Raw genomic sequence first — 9,577 nt, forward strand, 5'->3', positions numbered from 1 at the left:
GAAGAGGTGTTTGTTCGTTGACTAATGAATGCAGAATTTATACAATCTCCTGAGGCAATTCCTCTGCATGAAAGGCATGTGAAAGGCAGATTAAACTGCTGCTGCATCTTCAATATGCTAGGAAATCAAATATGAAAGAAATGTGGAAAAGATTGACTGGGCACGTCAACATAACACCCATAACGAGGAAGTGGTATGTTCTAACACTTGCATACTGTTCTGTTACACACTCAAAATTATATAGTTTTTCTTCACAAAAGAAGTACATACTTTTAGGATGCAGTATATGTAGGCAAATTGGTTGGAAGCAGCAGTCATACTCTGTTGACTTAAGTTTGTCAGCTTCAGCCACCATATTTCTTAAAAACACTTTATTCACTAGCATCCATAATCGCCTACTATTTGAGTGGTCACTATATTTGGATTTACTACATGACTGTGACAGTATGTTCTATATAGTATTTATATGAGTAGTATGAATGTATTTCAGATGTACTACATCTGCCATGTTGTCATGATCACATGACCTACCTGCGTTGTTTCACTCCTATTCATGAATTCTCTCATGTGGCATTATGGAACAGCGTATTGTCCATTCGATGCACACTACAGAATCTCGGTGGAAATAGTAGGTTATCCAGGTACTTCTATCCTACTGTTTTTCCAATACTATGAATTCGAACATACGATTCATCTCACATATTGTTTTTCACATACTATAGAGTAGTTTGTAATTTCGGATGCAGCCTTAATGTTATATTTTAAATGTGCAATATGTGGAGCCAGTTTAGTTTCAAAAATATTACATTTACAAAATAAATTACATAAATACATGCACAGCACAATTCACATTTACAAAATTTAAATTGTAAGTTCAAAACACAATTAATACATTTAAATGTGTTAATTTAAAAATAAATATAAATATTTTTGCCAAATTAAATGTATTTGTGTATTTATGAATCGTGTTTTGAACTTATGAATTGGATTTGTGTATTCACGAATAACGTTTAATCTTACGTATTGGATTTCACAAGTTCACACTTGCAATCGTTTCAGAATAAGGTGTATTTGGCGTACTGTCCGGGGAGAGGGCTCTGACCTCGGGGAGACACCCCAACTCGAGTTATTCCCCTTATCAGGAAACAGAGAGGAGTTGGGATTCGAGCGAAGTATCTAGCCCGGCCCCAGAACTCTCCCCCAGGGAATGTAATGCTTAAGAGGTGAGGTGTTTGTGTATTTTTGAATTACATTTTGAATTTATGAATTGGATTTGTGGATTTTTGAATCATGTTTTGAATTTGTGAAATGGATTTTGTAAATGTGACGTGTTATGGATGTATGAATTATATTTTGTAAATGTATTAATTTTGATACTTCACAATAACTGTATTTCATTATGTCAAGGAAGTGAACAACATTATTGGATTGTTGGATTTGATAAAATGTTTGATCAATTTTATCAAATTTAACGTTATTCAAAGCTAAATCAAGTTTACATATATGTTATTGATTTGTATATGCCATATGGTCAATGAACAAGAAGTGGATCAAAAAAGGATCAAAATTGTCCAAAAACAAGAATGGCTGTTGTTCAATAGTTTTATACTATATATTTTATACTATATAATTTCAGAAACTTTTTGATTCACTTCAAATATTGTCAACAAATATTATAACTATATATACACGTTTAAAAAATCTACCTTTCAAATGGCGGTTTTCACTACTGAACTAATTTTCTTCACATCAGCCCTAAAATATTTGACAAGTAAAAACTTTGCGAGTATCATATCAGACTTTGAGCAATAAGTAGGCAATACATACTGAACTGTTTGGGGTATTACTGTACACTTCACTCTCTTTGAAGTGAGTTGTTTGCTGATGCAATTTGTTGGGATCATTTACTGAAATTATTTGGTAATTCTTGGAACGCAGTGAAACTGACACCGCTGTAGTGGGCAGCAGTAGGAGAATTTTCCCAATTAGCTTTCTAACATAATATTATGGAAGTAAAGAGGCATTTTAAAGGATGAATTCCTTTAGCTAAGAAGAAACTATTAAAACATCTGAGCAGTTTGAAAACAATTTTAGACTGTGCTACTTTTAAAGACTCCAGAGGAAAACAAAACACAGATCTTATTGAGTGTTAAAAACCGCAAAGAAAAAGTTTGAGAACAGCTTTTATATGTTGATGATAAAACATTCAGTTACTAAACTAGTAAAAGAGCTCAAATCACCTCTTAAAAGGATTCTTACTAAATATAAAGCACTTTGGATTGTGATATTTTGGGTTGGAAACAGTAAAATGAAGAAACAATTGTCTGACAGACAGACAGACAGACAGACGGTTAGATAGAAAGAAAAAAAGATAGATAGATAGATAGATAGATAGATAGATAGATAGATAGATAGATAGATAGATAGATAGATAGATAGATAGATAGATGGATAGATGGATAGAAAGAAATTCTAAGACATTAAAAGTCTCAAAGCCCTCAAGGTATGTGAATGAAACACTTACACTCTCCAAATAGACAATGACACGATCCTCATCCAGATCCACACGTTTGACGGTGGGGTCTTCCCTCAGCTGAGGAGAAGAGGACGAATGAGGGAATCAAACACTGGCTGCACCACCTGAGATAAAAGAGGAGCAGAGCCCTTCAAGTGTCACTCACGGCCTGCAGAGACGCCTCATCCAGCTTAAACCCAGACAGCAGCCTGACGTTAATGATCACCATGTTGGTCTTCTCTCGTTTGTCATCATACCTGTCACACAAACGCTCCAACAATCACAAACTGGCTTCACAAGCGCACACTGTCCTGTATGTAGACTGACAGACAGCAAAAAGTCTATTAGGCCACAAAGTAGGCTCAGTATTCATTCATTCAAAGTCAGTCAATTGTGCACATTCAGCAAACGATTACAAATTGAGTTTGTTTGCAGGTGTCTGCAGGACTACTGTACTTAAAAAAAAGTCTTCATAAGTCTTTCATGAAGCCTTTATAATCATGACATGGCATATCATAAGTATGATCTAGATTTTATGGATGCTTATGACAACTGTCTTTAAGTGTAATTTGCTCAGTCATTGTTTGAGGTGTCCTTGTCATGAGAAAAGTTACAAGAAACTTGAGGAACTTTACAAGGAACATCCACGACTACTACAGGAATCCTACAGGAAACTTGCAGGACTCCTCCGAGAATCTTACAAGAAATCCTAGTGGGACAATGCAGGACTCCTGCAGGAATCCCAAATGAAACATGCAAGAATCCTAAAGGGAATATGCAGGACTCCTGCAGAAATCCTACAAGAAACATGTAAGAATCCTACAGGAAATACTGTATGGACTGCATTAAACCTACAGGGAACTTCATGCATGGAACTCCAGACACCCAAAAATTGACACTGGCATGTTTTCACCCATTAGTTTATAAGGTCCCAACTATTCTGTTGGTAACCAGAGTATATGTGCTGGACTGTTGATGTGCTGTACCTAGAATCTTGATTTGTTAGATCAAGTCACTTTCTTCTCATCATTCACAGTTCAAACCCAATGATCTTGAGCATGCAAGGCAAAGGTGTAGAGTTAGCGTGTGGACCTGGGTGGGCCATCAGCTGCACAGAATTTTATACAGAAGTCTGTGATGAACTGAGTAATGTGACACATTGCCCTGGTCACCACTGTTGTATCTGCTTGTGAAATGACCCAGCAGTCACTGTAAACTATATAGTCTCCTCTCTCATTTGGCAATAGTGAGCTGTAGATGACACAAAGCTGGATTATGGTTTGACATTTGCACTTCCAAGCAACGTAATTAATATATTACTCATTACAAAGGCACATGAATAACACCCAAGCATGGTGTTTCTAAGATCAAATTTATGAGCCGTCATGTTAAAACTCTAATAAATCAGCTGATTTATCCAATCTTGACACCAAATACTGTACTAACTGTAAGCTAGTCCTCGGGTTGTACATGTACATGCTCTGTGAACTGAACCTGGGGCACTGTTTGACTGCCTGGTGTGCTTATTGCTTTAGGCTGGGGGTAGTCGTAATGTTATGGGTCATCACTGTGTCTGTGACTCTTCTTAAGAGTTTATTAATAAGTTATAAATGTGTTGCAAGCTATGTTGTAGCATCCATCAGCCGTGTTTGGCTTGGTCTCTGTCTCAGCAGCAACACACTCTGATCAATGGCCCACACAAAGCACAAGAAGCCAGGACTGGCTTGCAGGTTAAAAGATGCCCTCTCTCCAGGTACTTCAGGTACGACTTTAAGGACACCCGTACAGGTCAGGCAAGAGGTACAAGCTCTGATCACACATTAATGATTAAAACTGCATAAAAGGATGAAGAATACAATGGATTGCAAGTGGGATTTTCTGATCTTGTTTGGCAAACATTCTTCAGTAGGGAAGTTCACGCTGTCTGCTGCTGCTTCTCCACTGGGAAGAATTGTGTAAACCACCACCTGAGCGTATGGAGCCAAAGCTGCCGTCTTCAACGAGAAGGTCACTTCTCCCCTTGTTTTCTGTTATGGAAAAGCATAGCATTTGTTAAAAGAAAAAGGAGGCACAATGTTCATAGACCAAAAAATAAGAGACTGATGTGATTGGTGATTTAAAAGTGTACCTCTTTTACTATTCACATTCACAGACAAACGACCATTTTACACCATGCTGCCTCTGGACAAGACCTGGAGCGCAGGTAGAAAATTAATGCATGACAATTCATGTAATGCTACACAGCTCTTCGGCTTCACTGATATTGCTATTTTTTTCATCATCTTTGTGTAGATAACTAAAGGATTTAGAGAAACTTTAAGAAAAAAAATTCATCTAGTATAAAGGTAGGAGACCACGGATATTAAAATTCTGGCCAATTAGATTTTTTATGACAGCAATAAACGGAGAGTATTAAAGGTCTGAACTATTTGTCTAAATAAATGTCAAATAAAAACTAAATGAAGTGAATTTAGGTTTTCTGTAATATACAGCATAATCTGAAAATGGATATTAATCTTGAGATGGGATCAAAATGACATTTAACTGTTTTATTAAATTGCTCAAATTAAATTTACGTTTTTAAAATCAAATGTAAGTGAGCATTAATCTAAATGCGACAATTGGGGAAATGAGCATCAAAATTCAATTATGTAAAATCAAGGTTTTATATATTAAAAAAGGATTCAGAAAAGTCTGTGTTTCTCAGCAGCAGAAGCCATAAAGCTGGCTAAACTATAGAGCAGTATATGAGAGAGTACTATGTACAGTTGAAGACAGAATTATTAGCCCCCCTGAATTATTAGCCCACCTGTTTATTTTTTTCTCCAATTTCTGTTTAATGGAGAGAAGATTATTTTCAACACATTTCTAAACATAATAGTTTTAATAACTCATTTCTAATAACTGATTTATTTTATCTTTGTCATGATGACAGTACATAATATTTGACTAGATATTTTTCAAGACACTTCTATACAGCTTAAAGTGACATTTAAAGACTTAACTAGGTTAATTAGGTTAACTAGGCAGGTTAGGGTAATTAGGCAAGTTATTGTACAATAATAGTTTGTTCTGTAGACTGTCAAAGAAAAAAAATAGCTTAAAGGGGCTAATAATTTTGACTTCAACTGTATATACCTGTACAGTATTTACATTTTTTGCATTCCAATTTGCACAAATAACAAAAAAATGAAATCTCTATGAAAGTGTTTATGACTTAAAAGGTTTTTTGGGGGGGAATTTGAATCAAAGATGGTGTTATACCCTACAAACAACCCAGGCTCATTCTGAAAATTTACTGCTATATACATTTCTGGAGAGTGCGAAATACATCCTACAAGCTAAGTTTTTTTGCAGTTTTTGTTTTTGCTTTTTCAGATCTCAAATTTCTCTCACGAGTGCCATTCATCCCTGCTGTTCTTGCGTAAATCCAATAGAGGCCGCTGTCGACTGACTGACTGACCAATTGACTGACCTGCCCTCTTTAATCGCTAAACCCAACCAATAGTGTTATCAAATCCACCGATAGACCCCGCCCATCCACTTCCAACAGTTTTAAAAAGCAATCCAGAGAAGAAAAGCTCTCATCTGATTTTTCAACACAATCTCACGGCAATTCGTAACTTTTTGATTTTTGTGGCTAATTCGTACGAATTCATACAATCTAATTCGTACAATTTAGTACGATTTGATCATCCCCCAATGACGGTTAGGTTTAGGGGTGGGGTTAGGTGCCACGCCTCCTTTTTAAAATCGTACAATTTCGTATGACTGAACTTGTACGAATTAGCCTCTAAACTGACAAAACGTAAAATACTTACGTTTTCTAGTGTGATCAGGCTGGATTTTTACCACGTTTTCAGATTTGACCACATTCTTACCCTGTTATTTACTTGTTTGTTTGTTTTTTTTCGCCTTCTATTTTTGTTTTACCTGCTTTCTGGAACTGTTATTCCCCGGACTCAAACCCTGTCGTTGAGGTCAACTCCTCTCTACATCTCAGGTCCACAGTCATACATGGCAAGCTAAGCAGACAAACTGGTAACAGCGGTAAAAGCCGTCCATACGGAGGTAAGCGGTCAGCTGGTAAGCACGAAAAGGAACGTCATACCGCCCCATAGCATTCGTTTTTAAAGAGGAAATGCAGCCATATGTACTTATGGCTACATAATTCGTGATCTCCAGAAATGCATATGGGGCTGTTTTCAGAATGAGCCTATGTTCAAATAAAGTACAACTTTTTTAAATTGACTTAATTTAAAACAAATGTAAACACTTTAGAGGTTTTAAGACACTGATGACCTTTGAAACGCATTATTACTTTCTTGTAAAAAGGGTCAATACCTAGTTTTGGATATTTATAATATTGTTGAACAATAAAAACAATTGACGCAACAAGTGGTAGACAAATAAAACAATCAATATTAATCAATACCGATAATAAAAATAAAAAATAAAAAAACACTGATAATAATTATTTTCATATCATGGCAGCAATTAATGGTCAATATTAAAATTCTGAACTACTTTGTCTTAATTAATGTAAAAAAATAGAATAATTTTACACACATTAACACAACATCCATGTGTATATTATATAAAAGATACAATATAATCTGTCTAAAATTACAGTTTATTATGTTATACAAATTATATAATCCAACATTTATATTTAATTATATGTTTAACTCCAGAAATCTTTTTTCAGTTTCTTATAAATATGAGGGCTTATTAATGATTATTATTGGCTAAAGTCTGATGACACTGCATTTACCACAAACTGTGCAATGTTTTGTTTCAGAAAAATAGAGATATACATAGTTAGTAAAAAACAAAGAGTAAGTATATTACTAGAGCTTTAGCTAATTAACTGATAACTCTAAGAGTTTAAGAGTTTTTTTAATACAAAAGGATCTGAAAATCTCATTGTGTACTCATTCTATTAAACTGTTTAGAAACAAGTGAAGCATACCTGCCAATGGCTCTGCTGCTTTTGGAAGAATACAATTCGATACTGGAGTTCACCTTCACCATATGTTGATGTAGAAGAAATGCAGCCCACCATACGGCTTGCTTATCCTGATATTCGTAATCTGTGATTCAGATTGAAGGGGAATATGAAGGGGAATTTATATTACAGCACCATATCACTAGTTCACTATATATATATATATATATATATATATATATATATATATATATATATATATATATATATATATATATATATATATATATATATATACTATTACATTTTGTGTCTTAACTCAGTCTGCTTCAGCTTGCCGTCTTTTTATCAGGGGTCTCCACAGCAGAATGAACTGCCAATTAATCTGGAACACTGACAGATGCTCTTCCTGCCGCAACCCAGCCCTGAGAGTGCACTAATTTGTGCAACCCAAACACCCACACACTCTCCCATTCACACACACAAACACATGTATGCACACACACTTCGACCAATTTACTTTATATGGTTATTAAATAGGCACAATTTTAATGTCTGAAGGACTTTTTGTATTTGTGAGTTTAGGGATTTTGTGTAACAACGTATATAAAAAGGATATTCAATTTGAGATTTGATTTTTTTAAATTAAATGTACAGTAACAACTTGAGTAAATAAGCATAAAGAATTATATTATATGTAATATGTAATATGAAGGATATAAAAAGGATACGTTTCCAACAGAAACCTATATTGATCAAGTAATAAATAATTTTGACTAATAATATGCTACAAATTATGCTTTAAAATGATCAAGGAGAATATTAATCAAATGATCAAGGAGCTTGTTGAGCAATAAAATGATCAATTGATAAACAGATAAAAAGGGTGTCAATATTAAACATACAATGTAGAAGAAATCCAAGGTTTTCTGGCCTGTTTTCAGTGCGCTGCCCTGAATGATGTAACTGGCCACCACTGTTGCATCACGGTTACAGCTGAGCTTCTCTGGAGGATTCATCAACGTCAGGAAACTCTTGCTTTAGGAGTGAAACGTTCTTGCGTAGAGACAGCTATGCTTTATCTGACTTATGAGCAGCCTAATAGAAAGATAATTGCAAACCATTCAATGGCAGATGTAAAATATTGTATGTAAAAAAACAACAGGTTATAAAACAAAAACACCACTAACTTGTAAAGACACGGGTGATTTTGGCCAATCTGAAAGTGTTGAAGAAGTGGGCAGCGCCATTTATGAGTTTGATATTATAAAATTATACGTTGACATTTAAATTATCATAACGTACACTACTGGTGAATCGCTCTGGACAATAAATTAACAACCAAACAACAACTAAAGGACTCATGTTTAGCTGTATGCCAGCAGGTTGTTCATTAATGTTACTTTAAAATAGTGTTGTACGTAGTGAGATATCAAAATCAAATACAGGGAACATAACTCCTTAAAAACATGTAAAGAAAGACAAAATATTGAGCTCATAAACAGGCTTATGTTACATTTCTTTGAAGACCATGCCAGCCTCGTATGTATTTGATATATTTTCAAAGTTGACAGATATAAATATATAATTCCAATACCAGTAATTCATACCCACATATTTCTCTCTCTCTCTCTCTCTCTCTCTCTCTTGCTTTCTTTCTGTGTGTATGTGTGCTGTGGTTGAAGTATAATGTGTCACTGTGAATTAACTTAGATTTGAAAATTAAAGTAATTTTTGATCCAAAGTAAAATATGATTAATTATATTTATATTACAGATGATTTTGCCCTCATTTGTATAACCACAGATTACTTCATATATGATGTTTAAACTGTGATTCCCTTTTGAACATTCACTATTGTTGCATTTGAATGCATAGAAGACAACCGCTGTTTTACTGTAGTACTGTAACTCCTGTTTCAAATACTGTAAATTGTTGTTATTTCTCTTGAAATGACCAGCTGGTCTTTGAGGACCAGGATTTTGTTAAGATATGCCATTCTCCTGGGTTTCCTAATGAGTGTTTATTTTTTGTACAAGTACCTGGTGGATATAATCTGGTCTGACAAAGGAAAGACTCTGCCCTCTGTTAAAGATACCATGATCTTAAGAGGA

This window comes from Danio aesculapii, chromosome 15 (assembly GCF_903798145.1).
Source record: "Danio aesculapii chromosome 15, fDanAes4.1, whole genome shotgun sequence".
NCBI lineage: Eukaryota > Metazoa > Chordata > Actinopteri > Cypriniformes > Danionidae > Danio > Danio aesculapii.